The sequence below is a fragment of the Podarcis muralis genome, chromosome 12 (genome assembly GCF_964188315.1).
Source record: "Podarcis muralis chromosome 12, rPodMur119.hap1.1, whole genome shotgun sequence".
NCBI classification, from domain to species: domain Eukaryota; kingdom Metazoa; phylum Chordata; class Lepidosauria; order Squamata; family Lacertidae; genus Podarcis; species Podarcis muralis.
This window is the reverse complement of record NC_135666.1, coordinates 60,876,449-60,899,903: the sequence shown is the minus strand read 5'-3', so window position 1 is coordinate 60,899,903 and position 23,455 is coordinate 60,876,449.

The following is a 23,455-nucleotide window of genomic DNA, read 5'->3' as shown; positions in this document are numbered from 1 at the left end:
AGCAAGATTTTTCTCCCCAAAGTGCTTTTTGAGGCCAATTCACCCCCAGTGCCTTATTTAGGAAGGATCCTAGGCCACAACATTGGGCACTTCTTCAGAGCGAGACATTGTGGGTTGAGGAGAAAAAGCAACAGCCGCCACATGGTTGATATGGAGGAGTTAGTTGGTGCACAAGAGGGATGGTGTGGCAGTTGCTTGACTGCTTGGCAGATAGCAGAACATCTTTGGGTGGCCTGGGGTGGGCATGACATGCCCACAGAGAGAAGCAGTGGGGTATTCTGGAGGAAGGACGAGGGCAGAGAGCTCATTTCTTCTTTTTGCAGAAAATTGCCAGGGCATGCAGACATACCCTTAGACTCTGGGGCTAGGCAAGGTATACACAAAGGACCACAATGTATGATATAACACATCTTTAGAAAAGTGTGTCTGAGTGGATTACACTTAAAGAGCAATTTGCAGGAGGGCTTCCTGGAAAAGCAGGTTATTACAGAAAGATGGTTATTTATGTAGCATTTTAAAATGTATTGATTCATGTTGGTGAGAAAAAAGAAAGAAAGCATTAGAACCCAATCTTGTCAATAGGAAGTCTTTATTCAAAAGATTTTTTTTAAAAACCTGTTTTCCTGGAATACTTATCAGTAAAAGGAATGAAAAATGACAGATTACACTGCTGTTTGATATAGCCTGTCATTACATCAAAATTACTGAAGGACAGTGGAATTTCTGGGAACCAGGATTAGCCCGCATGGCATGTACTACCGGTACATAAATTGCTCCCTGTGTTGAGACGAGAGCCTCATCCCTGACATCCTATCTTTGTCCCTCTACCATTCGCACACACAAGAGACAATGGAGTGTGCCTCCAGGGGTGAAGTCAAGCTGCTCTGTTAGCAGCACCAAAGTGACCTTCCTGGGGTGCAAGCCTGGGCCATGTGTTTGGAGGTCCTGGGCTGTCCAGATGGGCCTCACTTGGGTGTGGTTCAAAGGAAAGCAGAGCAAGACATTTGGCACCAGCTGGCTTCAGGAGCTGCCAGAAGAAGATGTACAAGGTGCCATCCAACCGCCTTATGGACTCCATTCAGGATTTGTGTAGAGTTTACTCCTTACCCTTTTCTCCTGCAAGGCAGCAGAGATTTAACACCAGAGTCTTCCTTCTCCAAGATGGACTACCTTCCCAGGTGGATGAGCCACATAAGCCCCTCATTTCCCTCTACAACATGTGCAGAAGCCGCCTTCTTGACCGTCGGACCTACTATTGGTCTTGTCTGCACAATCCACCAGATCCTGTCTTCACATGCAGGCAGGGACACAGTGTGGGGGACCAGGGAGGCCATGGCCCTGGGCACACAGTGAAGATGCTGGCTTCTGTGGGGATCCCCATCTGACCCAGATAGATCCTGGTGGGCCCCATCCCCAGCTCCCTGCCCTCCCCTGCCTACCTCTGGGGTTCTCTTGGCCCCAGAGCCTGGCCTGGCCTCGCTGCCCCAGCCCTCTTGCTCGTGCCTCACTTGGCGTGCTCCCTGAAAAATGAGTGGGCATAGAGGGACATTGTGAGTGGGCACAGAGGCGGGCAAAGGCAACCCCAGTGCAGCCTGGCCTCCTTTCTGCAGGTGCCTGGGACATTTGTCTGCCAAGGGCCTCATTGGCTGGCTGGGCAGTGCGGCCCCGCTTGGCTCTGGGGGTCACTCCGGCAGCTTTGGTGTGAGGGCTGGGCTGGCACAGCAGACCCCATTCACCATCCATGCCCCAGGGCACACACCTGATGCCAGAATACCACACTGTGTCACTTCATGCAGGGAAGTCCCTAAGTCACTGAGGGTTTGAGACCCTCACTTGGTTTAGCCAGCCAGCCGAAGCTATTTCCCAGGGTGTGGCCACTGTCTCATGTTGACAGCTTCTAGGAGCCAATGTTGACAGCTGAGTGCAGGGTGAGGACCAAAGGTGGACAAACTACCCGAGAAGGAGCACAATGTGTCCCCCATCAGAGGTACTACCCCTCCCCCAGCACCCCATACACCACATTCCTCTAATGAAAGACTAGCTAACTGGTCAATTGATAATATGCTCCCAGGCAACCTCAGCTTCCTCCATATAATGAAGCCTCAGCAATGCATAATATCAATTTTGGCATAATAGTCTGCCAGAACAAGACTGAAACTCCCTCACTGTGGAAACTTTTACATGACCAATGTCTCTTGACAAAACAAACAGCAGAGGGAATCATTAGCTAGGGTTGCCATACATCCAGAATTTTCCGGACATGGCCGGTATTCAAATCTCGCAAACAGCGTCCGGGGGGAAATTGTTGAAATTTCAGGGAAAATCCAGATGTATGGCAGCCCATGTCAGAAATGTAGTTTTTGGTGAATTTCATTTTAAAAAAAATCAAAACTCCTTGCCAAAAAAAAAAGCTCCATTACTTTTGTGTCCAAATTTTTGAAATATGGCAGCCCTACTTTAGTAGAATCATCACATTGGCAAAGGAAGTTTCTTGTTTGAATGCCATAATTGGTATACTGGTTGGGTTAGGGGAGACAAGAATTCAGGCTGTAGCCCTGCCAACTGACTGTGGATGAGTGTGCTGATAACCTACTTGTTATGATCTCAGAGAAAGGGAATTGCAGTCTGGAAAAGGCAACTTGAGTGGAAGGAGCAGGAAGTTGTCGAGTCATAAGACTCCCGACTTTGCCATCTATCCTAATAATATTGATATACACTCCAACAGACAAGAAGGGAAGATTCATTATGTTAGCCCAAATGCAGGTATTGCAAAAATGTTCCCAGGTTAGAGGCCAAAAGCTCATATCCTGCTAGCAATCTTTTTTCCAAAAGAGCAAGGACAGCAGTTGCAGACCTCATAGAATCACAGAAGTGTAGAGTTGGAAGGGAACACAAGAGTCGTCCAGTTCAACCCCCTGCAATGCAGGAATCTTTTGCTCAATCTGGGTCTGGAACCCACAAGCCTGAGATTAAGGGTCTTGTGCTGCACCTACTGAACCATCAGAACACACTGAGATGGTTGGGGAAAGTACAGTCTACTGAACGATTCCTGACACTCCCCAGAGGAGGAAGAGACATGTGGTGGTGGTAGGTGACTCCCTACTGAGTGGGACAGAGGCAGCATTGTGCAAAGGTAGCAGGAAGTCCTGGAAGGTATGATGTTTTCTAGGTGAAAAGATTCACAACTCAAGTAGTACTCATGGGAGACTTCAACTACCCTGATATCTGCTGGAACTCAAACTCTGCCAAGAATGTAAGGTCCAACAAAGTGCTACATTGCCTTGCTGAAAATTTTATTTCTCAGAAGGTGGAAGAAGCAGCAAATGATCATCTATCTTGGATCTGATCCTCATCAACAAGGAGGAACTGATTGACAAAGTGGAAGTACTCAGAAACTTGGGAGGAAGTGATCACGTCCTCCTGAGTTTGATGATATGCAGGCAAGGGAAAGCTGATTGTAGTTGGACATACACTCTGGACTTTAAGAAGGCCAATTTTAAAAAGCTGAAGGAGATGCTGGGTGTGATCCCGTGGTCAGAAACACTCAATGAGAAGGGAGCCCAAGAAGGATGGGAGTTTCTGAAAGGCAAAATATTGAAGGCCCAAATCTTCTTTGCCAATGACTCGTAGCCAAGGAAGATTGTCGGGATGGGTTTTTGGAAGATGTCTGTGCGTAAATTTGCTTTATGTGTGTAGATCAGTGTGCACTGACTTTGCACTGTCTTTGCAGTAAGTCTTTGCAGTAAGGCTCTATTCCAATGGTATGAGGATCACGACGACCGGTAGATTTTTATCTGCTGCAGCCAAATGCAGACAATTCCAGCAAGCAAGAAAAGTGGGAGGCATCTAAAGAAACCAGTGTGGCTGCATAAGGAGCTGTATTATGGGAAAATCTTAGTGGGCTGAATCAGTGCACAAGACCATGGTTGTTAGGTGGTTAGCTAAGATGAGGGGTGGAGGGATTGTGTCACCATTCTACATTACTTATTGTTTTGAAGCGGTATCATTTCACTTTCTCCCAATTACATTCCCTCACGGTTATGCTGCTGTTGGTGGCATTAGCCACAGGATCCCTCTAACAGTATGGAAAAAATAATAATCTCTCTCTGTCTAAAATGTCCCCTGAGGCCATCTTTGAGATCTAGAATTATTCCATTTAGAAAGTACTATACAACAGAAATCACTGCTGTTAGAAAAGAAAAGTGAAATGTGATCAGATTTCATTCATGCATTCTGAAAAGCAGAAGTACTGAATTTGTTTTGACATGTTTTGTAATTTACTGTTCATTGAATTTTCACAGTTGAGCTTAGATTTGGGTGTTGATTTGATGTTTATTATCAGCTGCTTTGGCACAATCCACCATGGAAAAGTGGCACAAAGATTAAGTCGACTACAGTAGGGAATGGAGGGAGAGGGTGTGGAAAGGAACTACCTGATGCAAGAAGCCTTGCTGGCAGTACTTCTTGTCTACCCTCCCAACATTTATCCATTTATGGCTCTCATTTATTTAGTGGAATAAAAAGAGAATTGTGTTATTTACCAGTGAACTCAGGACAGTTTACAACCTAAAAGCCAGAACAAGCAAAGGAGGGAAGGAACAAAAGAGAGAATTATCTCTTCTGAAACTTCTCAGCTCCTCTTCTCTTGCCCCTCAAGGCCCACAGGCCCCTGGGAAGATGGGAATACTGAACACTTTCTGGTTGTCGTTGGCTGTCTTTGGGGAGAAATGATGGCATGAACCCCTAGGCCTATTCCGCTCTGAAGCGCTGCCCAGTAAGTGACTTTGGAGGATCCTGCTTGCACTAAACATCTGTTAGAAAATCAAAAGAAGGGGAAATAATTTCAAGTTTTGTTTTCTTGTTTGTTAAACTTCTGACTGAGTCCCCAAAAATCAAAGTTTTACCTCACACAAAAACCACTAGATAACGTGTGGTATTTATAAATATATTGGGTCTACGGAGGTGGGATCTGCTACAACTATAGGTAAAATAAGAGGAGAATTCCCTGGATGCCTAGGTCCAGGTTTGGGGCAAGTACTCTTCGGTGAGAGAGCTTCAGCAGAGAATTAAAATCACAAAACATGCAGGTTCTGTCTCATAACACTCTATGCAGCAGCACCTGAACATACCTTAACAAGCACCTCTTTGAGTCTGCATGTGCCTTAAGATCAATAAGAAAAATCCTCAGCTGGCCCCCACAACCGCCCCCATTCATGGAGGCATTGTGGAGCAGGGCTTTTTCAGCTGATGTCCCACAGCTATAGCATTTGCTTCCTAAGCAGGCTCACTAGACACCCGTATAGTCATTGCAAATCTCCTCAAAAGTGTTTTCTTCTCTCTCTTTTTAGAAAAGGCCACGAGAAAGTAGGCTTTTCATGTCTGAATTGGGAATTGTAAGGAAGCATTTTTATTGCCTTAAGCTGCAGGGTTTTGATTAGAGGGATGTTAAGAAGAGGTATCTAGATGGCAGTGCCTGACTGTGCTGGTTGAATGGTGCACTTCAGGAGAAGATTTGAAAACCAAGCATTTTATCTCCTCAAGGCATCTTGCTGCACCTAAAAGCCATTTGCAGTCTGGTTTGTTTCTTTTTTGGGGAAACATAATTGAACTTCCTCTTTAGCTCACACCTGAGATGATTCCCTCTGCTGTGCCAAAGCAGGTGGTGGTAGTCTCCAGCTCTTCTAATAGTTTTCTCTTGCTCAGTCTGCTCCGTAGAGATGTTTCAAGCAAGTCTTGGCCATTTCTGTTTTTAAAAAAACAGAATTACAATTCCAGCTTATTTATTTTACTAAAGCTCGTTTTTGTATACCTTTAACAAAGAGTTATCAACACTTAATACATTGTTCAACGGGCATATTGAGCTGCAATCCTAACCACACCTATTCAGAAGTCCCATTATGATTTCAGGTAGGGTGAGGCAAGAGGCTATGAGTGTTATTTCTTAGGTTATTGGAAAACGGCCCAGCTATCAGTAGTCCAGGCTACGGGAGGGCTGGGTTGCAGGATCACAGGAATTTCATCAGAGCTATTGGAACACATGCAGGGGCTGTGGTTCAACCATGCCCCCTTTCATGGATTCCAGGTGACCAGGTATGGATCTGAGCCCCATCCTTGTAGCATCCTCATCATTAGCCATGGTCACACTGGAAGGTACTGCTTTAAATAAAGGGGGCCAGCCCCCTGGAGTGATCTCCCACAGTGGATGGGTGGGAGCATCTCCACACTGGAGTGGAGCCCTGCAAACTGTCATTGCCAAATCCTTGGGCCCCTGGTCCCCCGGGGTTATCTAGTTCTTGTTCTGGCTTCATCACCTGAAGAAAAGGAATCTTGACTCCTAGTCCCTAACACTTAGCATCAAGCTACATATATCTCTTTCTTCATCTGTCTGTATGATTTGTACAGTGGAGCAGGGGCTGTGTAGTATTCCTGCTGAGAATCACCCACCCACACCCAAAAGCTTTTATTTGTCTTGAGTGAAAAAGTTGCAGACTCTGGGCTTGCCTGTGTCATCACATCTCATATGACATGCGGCACCATTGAAGTGTTTGGAACAGTCAGTGTACAAAACTTTGACTTTGCAATGTATAGTTACATAGCTTAATTGAACTGAATTGGACCTCTTTTAAAAATGAAATATATATCTGTATAATCCCCCAATGAAAATGCACAAAAGTAGAGTTTCATATCCATGCCTGTATCAGCTGAATGACACTAAACTAGTCAAAGGAATTAAAGATGAAGGTCTCTGAAAATGTTCAGAAGTCTGCTCACCTTCATGGTGTGGCAGCGTCGCTCAATGGCGGAGACTCCTCCTAGGCCCGGATGTGGGATCCCAAGATCGGCCTCCTGTCTGGATGGGGGGTGCGGGCGTAAGCCCACGCTGCTTATCAGGACTCGGGTCCTAGCCTGCACCAAGGTTGGTGAATGGGGGTGCAGACTCGGATGTGGGCTGGGCTGGGGGGAGAGCTGATGGAGCAGGAAGGCTTCCCTCAGGTCCGTGCCCCGCCTATTTAAACAACTCGCACCTGGAGCCCCTTACCTGTTCCATTCCTTGCTGGGTTCCCTACATACCCTCCCTCAGTTCAAGTGCTTACTTTATGACCTTGCTCTGGCTACCGGGGTCACCATATTCTGGGGCCAGGTAGGAATTTGTCCACCAGGCAAATTGGATCCAGCCTACTTCAAAGCAACCGTCACAACTTGTTTGGGCATTGGGGCAATCTCATGCCTGGATGGAGGGGAGGTTGGAATCTGTGCCTGCCCCTCCAAATGTGGGTGTCCTGTTAGAAGGATCCAGGCAGAGTGGCTATGTCTGCATGCCCAGGAGGGCCAGGGCCAACAACACTCCCCCAGATGGCGGTTACTGCGGACGTTGCCCTATTTAATGCAAGTCTTAGGAACCCCTGCTTGGATTGACCATAGCGTCACTTCCAGAGGGCAGGCCAATGCCCAAGCTAAACCTCTTTCATCTGTATTCAATAAAGTTGTGGCCTGTTTCAATCCAAAAAACTAGTCTCTGTTATCTTTGATTTGCTGGGGGTTGGGGTCTGGGGAGCACTATGCCTAGGCCTGCAACTGTTCAGAACTGAAACACATGTACAAGATGCCTTGATTCATGATCACACTGCAGAATAATAGCTGCCAGTTACTGAAGCAGAAACAAATGGAAAAGAAGATGTAAAATTTGTTTTGAAGAAAAGTATATGATTGCTACATCCAGGACCTGCCAAGGCATGTTGTTGCCCAAGGAAAAGGACAAGATACCACCCCACCCTCTCCATGTACAGAAACCAACCATATTGATAGTTGACTCTTATTTCAGCTCCAGGGACGGTATAGCCAGATATGTTTGTGGGTGAAAAAAGCTCTGTCCCCCCCCCCCAGCATCAGATCCCCAGAGATGGATGCCTCCTTCTCTCAACCGAACTGCATCTCTTGCTTGCTGATTCTAAGCTACGGTGCATCCCTAAAAATAAGTTAGGGCACTTCCAGACTGCTGATATTTGAGGATGAGATTCAATTGCATTCAGGCCAGACAATTGAATTTGGCGTTCTGGCAAAACAACCCATCTTCCAAAATATTTGGACTTTTTGCAGAATGGAAAATGAAGGGGAAATGCACTATAAAGTATGAAATGACGATTACTTGATTGAACACAAGTATAACTTTCCAACATACCAGAATGAATGCCCATTAGAGAGTGGGCACTGTATACCCTTCTTGCAAATTTTGTGCAAGCGAATCCGGATGAATGCTCAGAAAACAGGCTGTGTGCAAGAGAAGTGGCCTGCTATTTCTTTTGAAAAGAGTATTTATCAGAACAAACACAACAGCTGAAAAACCTCATACAGGCCGTGTTTGCACAAAACCCTAAGACAAAGCATGGCTTAATGGGCAGGCTTCAGGGAAGGAGAGCACACTTGCATGGGTCTTCTTCCCCAATCCCTTCAAGTCAGTGTAGCAGGGCAGCTGAGCCAAGGTTTGGCTTAGCATGATATCTGTTGTACAGAAGGAAAAGGGGGAGGGGGTTGTTTTCCTAGAGTACCTCCTCAGAAAGTGTTTCTTTTAAAAGTGAAACTTACCAGCCTGGTTTCAGATATTTGCTGTAACGTTTATTCTGCTCAGAAAAGAAAATGGGTTATACTTGCATTCACTTTGCATTGCTGGAATGAATAAAAAATATCTTTGCTCACAAATGGAAACCAGTTCCAAATATATTAGACTTCCTCTGGATGAAAGGTTCCTATACTCCTGATCTGATGGTATGCTATTAGGCTGAAAGCATGGGAAACAGAAATAACAGGCTGTCAATCCTTCCCTTTGTTTGGTGAGAAAACAAGCGGAATAATATAGCTTTCCAATGAACAGGTAACAAAAAGCTAGTGTATGAGTGATTCACAAATGTGCAGCTAACTGATACAACTCTTCGCACTTTGGAGTAATGTCTGAAGGGGTCATTGCATCTCACACACCTTCCTAATGCACCATTTCCCCCTGTGGTCATTACAATGACACTCTGAAAAGCAGTTGTGTGAGTTGCTCTCGTGCCCTCTCTTGCCTAAGAATACATGAAACCTGTTCTTTTATTTCTGTGGAAAATTCTGCCTTCTCCCATGCATTCAAGGCATTTACTGGCAGAAGCAGATATGCCTGTTTACAAAACCAATCCAAATTATTGTTGTGCATTGTGTTATCATCTGCAATTGACTTATTTACACATCATGTCCCCTATTCAAAAGCAGCAACTTCTCTCTAAGCAGGAGCTGAATCATCGTTGTGCATCACATGTGCAATTGGCTTATTTACACATCAGAATGCACATTCACTCATTGTTTCTTTTGTGCATCTGTTAACAATATTCTCGGTGTTCAGGACCTTTGACCACAACTGCAAATGTATGAATTTCACTTTGGGATTAGAAAATCATACATCATTTGTCTCTTCTCCCTAATATCTTAACCCACCTTGAATCACTCATATCAGGAGCAATATACTCCTTGTTGCTTCTATTATTTTTCCAGCCAAGCAACTCTGATTCTGTTTAATACTCATGGTTTTAAATGTTACTGCTTTGTTGCTTTCAGCCCACATACTTGTCAGAAAATGTCTTCATCTTCTCTTTTGCCTTTATCGTTTAACAATTTTGGGATGTTCCAAAAAAACTGAGACTCCACAAATGTTGAAATATCACAAGAATGCAGATATGGTAAGATACAATATGTATAAAGAAGGCTGATTGCCAAAGAATTGATGCTTTTGAATTATGGTGCTGGAGGAGACTCTTGAGAGTCCCATGGACTGCAAGAAGATCAAACCTCTCCATTCTGAAGGAAATCAGCCCTGAGTCCTCACTGGAAGGACAGATCCTGAGGCTGAGACTCCAATACTTTAGCCACCTCATGAGAAGAGAAGACTCCCTGGAAATGACCCTGATGTTGGGAACGATGGAGGGCACAAGGAGAAGGGGACGACGGAGGACGAGATGGTTGGACAGTGTTCTCGAAGCTACCAGCATGAGTTTGACCAAATTGCAGGAGGCAATGGAAGACAGGAGTGCCTGGTGTGCTCTGGTCCATGGGATCACAAAGAGTCGGACACAACTAAACGACTAAACAACAACAACAACAACAATATGTATTGTGCTGTTCTCTAAAAGGAAGGAAGGAAGGAAGGAAGGAAGGAAGGAAGGAAGGAAGGAAGGAAGGAAGGAAGGAAGGACCTCCAGAATTTTCTGAACAAGATTTGCAACTGATAAAATTGCACCATTTAAGCAGAATTTCACTTGTGCTTCTTGTGATAACTGGCTTTCTATTGCAATTATAGTAGCTTGCACTGCCACTGTTGTGAGCTGAGGTATTTTAAATGCAGAGGTATTTCATGAATCTACTAAATATCTACATATTGCCCTTGATATGTAGATACATGATGTATTTTAAAGCATCTGTTTAATTGGTGTATGTGTTTTGAGAGCAAAATAGTGGAATAAGCATGCATTCTAGTACCCCAATTGAAATCCCTGGGTTTGCTTAGATGCACAAAGCTCTTGCCCATTTAGTTTAATGGAAAGGACAGGACCATGTGAACAACAGAAACAAACAGGACAGCCAATTTGGTAGGGCACATCACATCTCTAAAAGAACTGAATGGATCCAGCTATAATAGAAAAAATTGAGGCATTTCCCGTGCAAAAGAGCATTCTGGGCCATGTAGAATGTACCTTCTCTTTTCATTTGTAAAAATACCATCAGTTGAAAAGTCGTGTCCTCCCTAAAAGAGGGCACATGTTGCGGTGAGACCTGGAGACTGACCTCCTGTGTTGTGGGTGGGTTGGATTGGTTAGCCACAACACCCGATTGGTATGTCCCTCAATGTTGGATTCAATCTGGCCAATGGGGTGCAGTCTAAACGGATCGAGGGACCTATATATACCCATGCACGTGACCCAGAGCTTCTTCTTTTGGCTTATGCATTCGGAACACCTGCCAACCTCTCCCTACTTTTAGGGCTTGTTGCGCTTGACCTTGCTATGCCGTCGTGTGTTGTCTGTTGTTGGGACAGAGGCACGGCAGGAATTTTCCCCACTTGGCTGATTGGCTGTTGCAATTTGGGTTTCGCCTGCCACGTAGCAAATCGTCACAACTTGTAAGATTGCGGATAGGGTCTGGTTCAGGTGATAGGGGTGGGGGAGTGGTCTCCTCATCCCTATGTGAAGGGTATTCCGTTAAAGGAATCCAGGGACTCAACTGGTTTGGTCAACCCCTGAGAGGGGGTTGTGCCCGTGCCTGAGTCCAGGGGGACATCTGGGTGGTGGACATAGCCTGTTCCCGGCTTTCCGCCTATCCAGGTGTTCACCCTAGGCTGACCTATGCTGGTGCCCTGGGTCAGCGCTACCTGCAACGGTGCAGGGAGCTAGTCGAACCAGAGCCTATGCAACCATTCACTTTCTGTAATCAATAAAGTTGTGGCCTAAATTCTGCCAAAAACCAAAATTAAAATTTGAGTCATGTGTGAATTTATTTAGGGGGGAGGTCTCTGGGGCTGAACACGCAAAAAAAGCTGTTCATCTTTTTTAAAGCAGTATGTTGTCATAGCCTTGTCTGATAAAATACCAATCAGAAAGTCAGCAGAAATAGGAACTTGTTATTTATGGGCAGTGGCTTTAATTCATAAAATGGGTAGATAGAAAATCTTCACTTTGAAATAAATGTTTGTTTTCAGTGCCAGCTTGCCTTTCATAACACCACACACTTGCAGCAGGATAAGGTAAAGGTAAAGGTACCCCTGCCCGTACAGGCCAGTCTTGACAGACTCTAGGGTTGTGCGCTCATCTCACTCAAGAGGCCGGGGGCCAGCGCTGTCCGAAGACACTTCCGGGTCACGTGGCCAGTGTGACATCGCTGCTCTGGCGAGCCAGAGCTGCACACGGAAACGCCGTTTACCTTCCCGCTTGCAGCAGGATAGCTTGGCATAATTCTGGAAGGAATCTGCAGCGACTGACATCTTCTCAGCCAGAAAAGAAATGAATGAGTTGCAACCTACACATCTAATTAAAAAGAAGAAGCCTAATAGACACAATTTGAAAAGTCACTTTTGGAAGCACAGAGCATGATTTCATCAGCTGCTATTATGAAAGCCCCTTCTAGTCAGAAAAATAATCACAAGCACAAAGAAGCCACCTCAAGGCTTGTTTCTTCTTGGGCGTGGCCATGCTTCCCCTCTGCCTCTGGTGTTGCTGGTCTGACACGGTCCTGAAACTATCTTCCATTTTCCCAAAGAGCTTTATTCTGATCCCCTCGGAGCAAGTTGAAGGTGTCCTGGCTAGTCAATGCCTTTTCATTTTGAGGTTTGAGCTTTTTTTCAAGTTTTAAGACCTCTCTGTCTTTAATTTTGTTGTGCAATGTGTGTTGCCGTGTGTGTTGCTTTGTATTTATATTTTAACCATTCTTGTGTGTGTTGCTCACAGAACTTTGGTTATGGGGTGACAAAGGGAAAGTGTAAAAACACAAATGCTTATTTAAAGAAACTGCAAAGCATGTTTAATCTATTTTAGTATTTTAATTCTTGTATGTTTTAAAGTAGGGTTGTAAACTGTTCTTGATTTTACTATTTTATCTTTTGCGTGGACAGGCGGAGTCCCCAGATTCCCCGCGGTCCCCCCGTCATGTGGAATAACGACTCGAGACAATGTGCTATGGGATTAAATTGGCCACAACTTTATTAAATTTCAAATGTGGGTAGACCTTGGCTCAGGCATTGGGCGTTCTCCCTCCCCAGTCCCTAGCCAGGGACCTAGGGAGCATCAGGGTTATCCAGTGTGTGGGGGGGGATGGGCCGGCTCTGGAGAACATATGTTCAAGCAGAGATAGCCGCCCCCGTTACGCCGCCGCCGCAGGGGAGAGCAATGACAACCTTTCGGCGCACGGCCAAAGCCTCCCTTCAGAAACCCCTTTAACGGGGAACCCTGGTATCGCCACCGCAAAGAGGAAGATGGACTAAAGGATTCCGCCCAAGGCCTGATACCGCCACCCGAGACCGCAAAGATTGCGGTCTCGCCGCCAAGACTACCTACATCTGAAAAGCGCCTTTGCCATCCTCCAACCAGTCAATCAGGCCATGCCTGATGTCGCTCAGCCAACGCTCGTTACCAAGGTCCGATAGGTGCACGCCATGTTGGGGTGTTTCACGACCCGACCTCCCATGCGAGTGGTTGCAAAGTGCACTGCCCTATTGATTTTTTCCACAGTGTAGTTAAGTCTGGTGGGTTTGATGTTGCCACGCCAATGCAAGCGTGGCAGAAGTTCGGACCAGAAAATCGTAATACTGGGGTGAGTGGCGTGTACGCTTTCCAGGTCTGCGATCGCTGTTTTGATCAGAATTAAGCTTTTACGCACGACCAAGTCATTTTTGCCGAGGTGGAGCACAACCGCGTTTGGCGGGTGGCAGAACGCAAGTTTGTGACGCAACCGCATTTGGCGGGTGGCGGAACGCAAGTTCGTGACGCAACCGAGGGAACAGGGCATCCCTCCGCATTCCACGTTGTCCAGACCAGGAAATGGAGATCTTTGGCTGCAGACCCAGATGCTCTCCGCCTGGACCAGTAGTGGCATGGATGGCCGCCCAATGCACAATGCTGTGGTCGAAGATCCACACAAGTTTGGGGGTTGAGCCTGAAAGAAAGGATTATATGGTATCTGTCAGTGCCTGCTGGTTGTATCTAATGTAGCCTTTGAAGGCAGCTGAACGCCACCGCCCCATTGTTTTTATGTGTTCTGGTGGGAGGCCGCTTGCAGCTGCCGTGGTTGCTGCACCGATACGAAAGGAATGCCCGGGAAATTGTGCCGGGTCGCCTCCACAAGCGTGGATGGCCTTACGCAATATTGAGACAAATTGGCAACGGGTCATGGGGCGGCCTGATGCATGAATGAGGAGAGGGCCTGGTCCCGGAGGACATACCTTCAGGAATTTGCGTGTGTCCGCGACAGGGCATGGTCCAGTGTGTAGGGAGGAGGCTAGACTTAGCGTGGAACCCCTACCTAGTTGATCGGTTTTGGAGGCTCGGATTTTGACTTGTATCATGCGCCTGTCAAGGTTGATATCAGCCAAAGACAAGCCCCTGCGATGAGGTGACAGTGTGTCCCCAACGCACTCTCCGACACGGAGCGCACCAAAGAAGGCCAGGGAGAAGGCTGCCCTGAAGAGCCTAACCTCATAGTTGGACCAGCAAATACTGGGGAGCGCATCCCATATCAGCCGGAGGATCTCAATGGTTACTGGCCTCCTCTTATCTGGAATGGGCGGGTGGGAGCGACGCCACCCTGCAAGAAGCTTCCTTACGTGGAAAGTGTTACAGGGGTCTGGGAACCAAAAACAGTTGCTGAAGTATGAGATAGCGGCCTTGTGCAGGCTGATGGTCTTAAGGGCCATGCCTCTATGCTTTAGGTGAACCAAATATTTTAGAACATCATGCTCCTTAGCAGCACGTCTGCGTCGTAAACCAAACTTATCTCTGAACCCCTCGAATTGGGACCATGCTCTGGTGTAGGACTGCAATGTTGATGGTGCAAGGGCGCTCAGTACTCCTGCTGTCACTTCTCTCGTCCAAGTTCCCAGAGGTCCTCCAGAAAGGCTTCTGGGAGTTGATCGGCCACGGGTGCTAGGTCGCGAAAACGAGACAGGGCATCTGCAATGTCGTTATTGAGGCCGGGGATGAACCGTGCGGAAAAGGAGATGTTACCTTTCAGACATTCCAGCACGAAGAGGCGGAGCACGCGAATTACCCTGTTGGATTTTGCAGATTGCTTCGCAATGATTCTTACCACCGCCTGGTTGTCCGACCAGAAGCACACCCTGGTGTCCTTGAGGAGGTGCCCCCAAACACGGAGAGCCACTAGGATTGGGAAGAACTCAAGAAAAGTTAAATCGCGTGTAATGCTCTCCGTGTGCCAAGATGTCGGCCAAGGCTGCGCACACCAGTGACCCCTGAAGTAGACACCAAAGCCAAAGCGACCAGAGGCGTCAGAGTGCACCTGTAGCTGTTCCTTAGGATTTTTGCCAATCTTGCCAAAAGGACACCCCATTGTAACTTTCCAGGAAGGTCAGCCATATTTTGAGGTCCTCCCTTATGGTGTGGGTGACCCTGATGTGGTGATGGGGGGCAACACCGCCAGCCATGAGACGGGCTAGGCGTGCGCAAAAGGCGCGACCGGGCGAGATAACCCTGCATGCAAAATTGAGGTGTCCTAGGAGTGTCTGGACCTGACGCAATGTGGTCTTCTTCTGGGCCATCATGGTAGTTATCAATTCCCTCAGCGTGGCGAGTTTGGCCGGGGGCAAGCGAGAGGTTTGATTGACAGAATCCAGTTCAATACCCAGATATGAGATGACAGTGGTTGGACCTTTGGTCTTGTCTGCTGCCAGCGGAAGGCCCAGTTCAGCCGCCAGCTGAATGAAGCATGCCAGCGCCCTAGCGCATGCGTCTGAGCCCGCTGGCTGACCAAAAAGTAGTCATCCAGGTAATGGGGAATGCGGTGGGACCCTGACCTGCGTTTCATGGCCCATTCCACGAATGTGCTGAAGGTTTCAAATGCAGCGCATGCGATGGAACAGCCCATGGGCATAGCTTTGTCAAAGTACCATTGGTCCTGGAATTTGAAACCTAGCAACCAGAAGTCCCTGGGGTGGACTGGTAACAGACGGAAGGCTGATTCGATGTCACATTTTGCCATGAGCGCGCCCGGGCCACACTCCCTAACCAGCCTGATTGCCTGATCAAGAGATGCATATTTGACTGAGCATTGTTCTTGGGGAATGGCATCATTTACTGACCCACCCTTTGGGTAAGAAAGGTTATGTATTAATCGAAACTCGCCTGGGGCCTTCTTAGGTACAATAACTAGTGGAGACACTATGAGGTTAGGAAATGGAGATTCTGTGAAGGGACCTGCCACTCGCCCCAGCAAGCGTTCTTTGGTGATCTTCTTCTCGGCAATGTGTGGCATATCTCGGACAGACTTTTGGTTGGGGGGATTGGTGCATGAGGGGGTGCCTACCACTGGGATGCGGAAACCTTCCTTAAAGCCCTCCTCAATGTATTTGCTGCCTCTTTATTGGGGTACTGGTGTAACAAAGGCAGCATTGCTGATAGAGATATGGGTGAGGGGGCTAGGGAAAGGAGAGCACTATTTGCGGGCATTGTTTTTGCTTTGCTGAGCGCCAGAGGAGCCTGTAGAGGCTCCGGCCTCTCTTTTGTCTTGAGATGTGCCTGCGCCTGATCTGCGGGAGCCTCGAAAAAGCTTCTTCCCCCGAAAACATTTCATGGTGGGGTGAGATCCACTACAGCGCTCGCATTCATGAGCAAATCAACATTTTTCTCTGAAGCAGGAGCCGTTGTTATACTCCCAGCAAGATCTCTTAGGGGCCTTGGATTGATATTTGGACTGTTTCACATTGTCGGGCCCTTTCTTGAAGAACGGGGAAACCAACTCAGACCACACGTCATCATCTTTGATATCCCATCTAACTGTGTCGTCCTCTGCCGCCCGCTCCCTGAATGCCTGGTCATAGGCGAGTGCCGCCTCCCCCCCAGACATGGCTTCAGCCTTTAGGATGATGAGTAGGTAGTTGGTCAGGTGCCAACCCCTGTCAGGGTAACTAGCGACTATAATAACCATGTAAGTGGTGTATGCAGTGAGCCAATTACGAAAGGTACGCTCAACACTCACTTTTTTATCTTTTTTCCTCTGCTCGGCGGATTTAGATTTTAGGGCTGTCGAAGCGGCAGGGGATAGCAGATCAAACAAATCCACGAACTCCCCATTAAGGATGCGTTCCCACAACTTCTCACGCAGGCAAATGCCTGGGGGCTGGTCGGTTCTTTTGTGGTTGGATTTCCTAATTCTACCTCTGGAGTCAATGCCCTCCTCCCCGCACGGCGCGATAGCACCATGTTCACGCCTGTGCCTCCGGTTGCGGCGCCGCCAGACCCAGTGCGGCAACCCTGGGGCGTCGGGGCCTGTAACCCAATAGCCTTTGATGCCCCCCCCCCTATTCACTATCAGTGGAGCTGGACCTACCTGAGGAACTAGATGATTCAGACGAGTCCCTCTTGGACTTGTGGCCCCTCCTCCTAGATTTGTGGTGTTTCCTCCCGCGATGACGCGATCTGCGTGACTCAGGGCTCTTGTCACTGTTGTACCTGTCAGAGGAGCTGGAACCTACTCCTGCGCCTGGTGGATGCGGATGATGAACGTGACCCACCTTCCTGAGCACGGCGGTCAGAGGAGCTGCTACTGCGCCCTCGCCTGCGGCCGAGAGGTGACCCGGAGCTCCCTCTACTTGAATCCCGCCGCTCCAGGCAGCGCCTCAGCTGGGCGATGGTCCTGTCCCTACTGTCTCCACGCACCGAGTGCGAGAGACTGCTACTAAGAGAGGAGCGGGTGGAGGAGGAGCTCTCTGTACGTCTCGGCTTGGCAGCCGACCCCCTGCCGGCGCAGCTTGCCAAGGCTAGTGGGTTTATGGACCCAGAAGACCCTCTAGGAGCCGCTGCTCTCTTGAGCGCGGTTTTCTTGGGCTTGGGCTGCTCCTCCCTGGTTGCACGCGCCTTCCGCTGTCCGGTTGCCTGTCTCTGGGCAGGCTTGGTGGGCGCACCCCTTACGGTGCCCCTTCTGGTGCGGGGAGGAGAAGTAGCCTGACGCTTTGGAGGCATGGTGTGGGGCTAATAGAGTGGGTATGCTAGGTAATCCGCTAGAAGGGGGGGCAATGATTGGCAGGAAATGCCCGCTAGTAATTTGCAAACACAGGCTAGTGATAAAGGTAAGGGTACAATTAATGGGAGGGGAGAGATAAGAGAAGCTCTGGAGCCAAGTGAGGATTCCCAGGTAAGATCCTCCCTCTATTGTGTGGGCAGGTAATCCCTCCCCTACCTGGCCTGGTCTCCTTGGCAACGCTTCCCCCAGGTGGGATTGGGCAAATGACTGAGGTAGGCGGAGACCTCCAGGTATCCCACCTGAGGGAAGGCAAGGCCAAGCCTATGCTGTTGGAGCCGCTCCAGATCTAGGGGCTGCACGCGTCCACGCAAAGGGCGCCCCCCGTTTTAAGCGGGGAGCGGTCATTGTAAATTGCTCTGAGTAGGTTTTTTTTTTTACAATCAAGCAGTATATACATTTTACGAAATAAATTAATAAATAAACCTCTTGATGGGTGTAGATAACTGCCCATCAAAGCCTGTTAGCCAGCAATCAAGTGATGCAAAAGATGGTTATAGCTAAAGAAGAACATAAAAATGACTTTCTGGATCAGGCCAATTGCCCATCGAGTTCAGCCCTGTGCACTTGCAGTGCCCAGACAGATGTCTGTGGGAAACCAGGGAGCAGAACATGAGCGCAATGACACTTTCTCCCCTCCTGTGGTTTCCAGCAACTGGTATTCGGAAGCCTTGCTGCCTCCAGCTGTGGATGGCAGAGCAGAGCCATCCCGGCTAGTAGCCATTGATCCTCCTCTCCTCCTCTCTGAATTCCTCCTCTCTGAATCCTCCTCTCTCTGATCCTCCTCTCCTCCTCTCTGAATCTAATCCTCTTTTAAAGCCATCCAAGTTGGTGGCCATCACGGCCTCCTGTGGGAGAGAGTTGCATAGCTGAACTGTCTCTTTACTTGACGCAACCTAATTGCACTTAGGTTGCAAATAGAAGGTACTGATGGCTCCTGAGTATTCCAGGAGACCTGTAGATGGCTGCAGAATCTTATTTTCTACTACAGGGGAGGGGAACATGTGGTCCTCCAGATGTTGTTTGTGTCCTGGCTCTCCTCATCAGTCACTACAGTTTATAAATGTTTTATTTATTTCAAGTTTTAAAGGTTTTATTTTAAAAAATAAGTACAGCATCCCAACACGAGTCTATGGGCTACAAATCCATAAGGCATAGCAGAGATCTACGATACATGTCTAGGTGTAAACTAGGTTGCTGTTCCAAGAATCAGCACAAGTACCTGCACTCTCCTTTTGAAGATCAGGGTGGGCATGTGCTTGATGTCCCAAGCCTTGATACTGGGCAAGCAAGTGGGCACTCCTCCATAGAGGCTGCATGTGAAGGGTGTGCTCACACTGGTGCCGTTGTCTCCATGTCTTGGAGACATGGCAGAATCAATGGGGCCAGACTTATCCCTAAGCACCTCCGCAAAAGGGGATAACTCAGAAGGGGAAGGTGCCTGAGAACTTCACCAGCTCCTCACCCCTTCCTCCAGATCCAGGTCTTTCCCTCCTAAGCAGCTAGGGCTCTCCTGTGGGCCAGACTCCTTCTGGGGTCCCCAAATCCCACCCCCCAGCCTGCTACCACCTCCCCCAGGGTTAAACTATTCCAAATCTCTGGTTGCTTCTCACTCCTCCTCATCTAGCCAGCCTCTCCCAGACATCTCCAGAAGGCTCATACCAGAATGATACTAGTTTCCCTTGACTCCATTCACTATGGCTTATAGTTAGGAATGATGGAAGCTACAAACCTGTGGCATCCAGAGGGCCACAAGTTCTTCATCCCAGGTTGAATAGTTTAAAAAGCTGGTTTGCTTTCTCAGGTTCTACACAAAGGGGGTGGTGCTGCCAAAGGAGATTTTCTACGTTGTTTATAATACCATTCGGATGCTTCCATGTGTGCAATCAGCTTTCATCTGATCAGTTTCATAGTAAGGCTTCAAACCAGTGCCTGTGGCATACTTTCCCTTGTTATATGAAGTTTTGTATACCTTTTTTTGGTTGGAGAACTGTATCACAGATTTGGAGAAGTGTAAATTTTTAAGGATAACTGCATTTTGGGGAGTTCAAATTAGGTCAGCTTGCATTAAAAGAGAACTGAACCTACTGACCTCACCTTCAGTTATCATTCACCTTCAGTTTGGAGATTCATTGCATGGGCCATTGGCCTGCCTAGTAGTTCATGACCACGACACATTTCAGAAGCATTTCAAGTTTACTGTTTGGCCTTCAGGGCATGGAGATAACCTAATGGTGGGTGGGGAGAGTTTCAGTGCCCAGCACACACGTGTGATGTCACACGGCAGAAGCAGGCCCAATGGGACCCACTGTGGCTTCCAGAAGGCCCTAGCTGCAGATAGACTGGATGGAGCCTGTTGTAGCCACAAGATGGCCCGGCGGGCCTGTCATGGTCACAGGAAGGCTCCGCCTGCAGTGGAGGCAGAGACTCCAGCTCAGTCACCACCACGGCACCAGCATGGGCATAGCAGTGTTTTTGTTGGGGGGGCAGGCTTTTGTCAGTGGGGGCAGAACCACATATTTGTATTTTTTTATTGTTTTTGATTTATTTAGGGGGGCAGGTGCCCCCTCCCCTTGGCTACACCCATGGGCACCAGAGAGAGGTAAAGCAGTGGTGGGTGGGGGCTGGGCACCCACAATCAAAATTGCATGGGTGCCCAGGCCCCCAGGGGCCCCCAGAGATGGTGCCAGTGATTTCTGCGATTAGATGCTCTCAAGCAAAATTTCTGCTCTAGTTCTTGAATCAGGTATACAAAAGCCGTCTCTAAAACATGATTCTCCATGTGAAGGCTAAGGAAGACAAGCAATTGCTGGAGGTTCTGATGTGAGCATGATAGACATGATAGAGAGCTTTCCACTGTCCTTATTGTTTCAGACCTAGCTGTTCCTAACTGCTCCTAAAGTTCCAAAGCAGGACATGCTAGGGACACACTGTGACATTATCTCATAGAAATATCTGTACTAGGGGCCCAAGACAGTTGACACAATCATTTTGGGTGTATGTGCAGTGATGATGGAGCATATAGAAATGGCTTTTCTGTTCACTGTCCATCCCTTGCTTGGCATTTGTTGAGCCTGGTGGATTAGGAAGCATTTTAGCTCGGTTGTGGGTGGGATCTGTAATCTGCAGTCAGGAGCATCCACTCTTATAACCTATTGCAAGTGGGTCAAGAGACAAGTTTCTATTTCTTGTGATACATGGCTTCTTCACAGATGTTCTCTCTCTCTCTCTCTTTTCCCTTTTAATGCTGTTTAACATTCTGGTAGATATTCCCTGGCCTATTTGTTGGATTAAATATATAGCCTTAAGCAACAGAGAAAAAGCCGACACATTTCTCAGTGTAACCTTAAGATGTAATGTGCATTTATCCAAAATCGGTACCATTTTTCTTCTTTACCTGAGACATTTGTCATCAATCTTTTGAAGTGAGTCAAGTGGAAATCTAAGTTGTCATTCATGCATAATATTATATCCACAGCCTACTAGCAGCAAATGTTTCAAATCAGCTAACTGAAGCCTTGAGCATCTTGCTCTTACTAATGGAACTTTCCTCTTGTGCCATGATTGTCATGTTAGTGAAGAATAAACTTAAAAACCTACCTTCCAGTCCTAATGCCTTGGCTTGGGAAAATGGTACACTAAATAATATAGTAGAAGGAACATGGGTTAACCTATAGACCCAAAAGATTAAAGCCATGTGCAGGACTGCTGTCAGCACCTGCAAAGCAAGAGCGCACCACTGAGGCCTGTCCCAGCCTGGCCATCTAAGCAGAACCAGCCAGCTGGATCAAGCCACCATTTTAATTCCCTACAATGTGGTGGAGCATTGTGGAGTGAGCATTGCAGGTGTCTGTTCCTGCCTTCTGTTGCCCTCAGGTGAGCCTGCCAAGGCCCACCTGAGGGCACTTTGCCCAGGGCCCCCTAAAACTTGGATCTTGCTTAATCCATGTGTTTAATCCTTGGATAATCAGATTTGCTTGTTTGTTTATCTGGTTCCTGCAGTACTTGTACACCCACTCGGATCTTCCACACATCGTGGTCCACAAAAGTAAGAATTTAAAAGCAGGAGAGCAAAAACAACTAACTCACTTTGTCTGGTTCAATCTATCTAGTTCGGCATGGTCATGGCCCAGGATTTAGATCCAGGAACTTGTGATCCATAAATGAATCCTGGGACCCTGAAGATCAGGAAGACCTTCTCTCCCTGGACTTTTTCTTCAGGAATTAGCCCCCGGGGCAATCTCTCTGCTACTGAAGGTGAAGATGGATCATGGTGCCTCAAACCCCTGCTCCCAACAATGTTTCCTTGCCCATATCCTCAGACACTAATCACTCCTCCCCAGAAACTCCCTCTGTTCTTGAGACCCTACCTTCACGACCACACCAGTCCCAGAGGTAGCACAGGACAACACACCCTCAGTGGAGCACACACCACAGGAACAGAGCAAGCACCATTTGGCCAAGACCTCCACCTCCCAGGACTGGGCACCTGCCTCCCCTAGGGGTGAAACCAGGCTTTATTTCACCTGAGTCAAAGACCCAGGTGCCTCAGTTTGGCACCCCTATGCACATTTGCGTGCACGCACGCACGCACACACACACACACAGGCTGGGAGCCTCAATGGTGCCTCTCTGGAGGCTTCACCTGGGGCAAAAAACCTGGCTACCACCCCCCCAATAGCTACGGCTCTGTATCTCCAGCTGGACTATTCAGCTGGAATAGCAGTCCAGGGCTCTGGCTCCCTAACTAAGGCCCTGTTGGTTGACCTACTTGTATCTCTGGTTTCCACAGTTCTGTAGCAGAGGTGCTGACTATAGATCTCCACTGCCTGCTGCTTGCCCCCCTGTCTTCAGAATCCTGAAGTGCACGGAACCCCAGGGGCTTTCTAGCATCATCCACTTCTGCCTGTGGGCATCAAACATAACCAGGAGAGCCATTCTATTTCTGGTTGGGGCCGGCCAGGTGCCTCTGGGAAGGACAGAAACAAAGCTGTTGTTTGTTTCCATTCTCTGCTAACTGGAAGTCTGAGGAGACATGGCAGTGGGCAGTTGTGAAACTGGCAGGCATGTTTCCAGTCCACATGCATAAACAGCTCCTTTGCATACCACTTCTTTTTTTTATATTTGGCAGCTATGGAGAGTGGCCAGGAATAAGAAGTAAACAATGGAGTTGCAATTGTTGCTTCCAAAATTGGGTGTGCATAGGAGCTGAAATCACCTGACACCCTCTTGCTCCACAAAACCTCACATTTAGAGTTGTATAAACAGGGACTACCCATTTCTTTGCACAGTACATATGAAACTGTACAATAATGTATCAGGTGCCCAGTGACAAAGCATTGCAAAGGTAATCCAAACAAGTACCAAATTGCTGTGGGAGACATAGATGATGAGGAGAGTTTCATATATAAATTCATATAGTCATAACTGTAGAGTTTCCCCTCCTCTTCCTCAATATGAGGTTGTGATATGTCTCTGGGGAACTGTGGGATTCTGCCTGTGTGAAGTCAAATTGCTGAACAACAGATATATCAGTTTATGAACACTGTCAGAGAGAATCTGGTTTTTATCCCATAATCTAGATGCCAATGCGGCTTCTCATTGTGCTTGGACAATTGCCTCACCATCATTCAAACAAACATCCTTGTTGTGGCTTTTGTATTTTATATATCGTTGTGATTTGCCATGATTA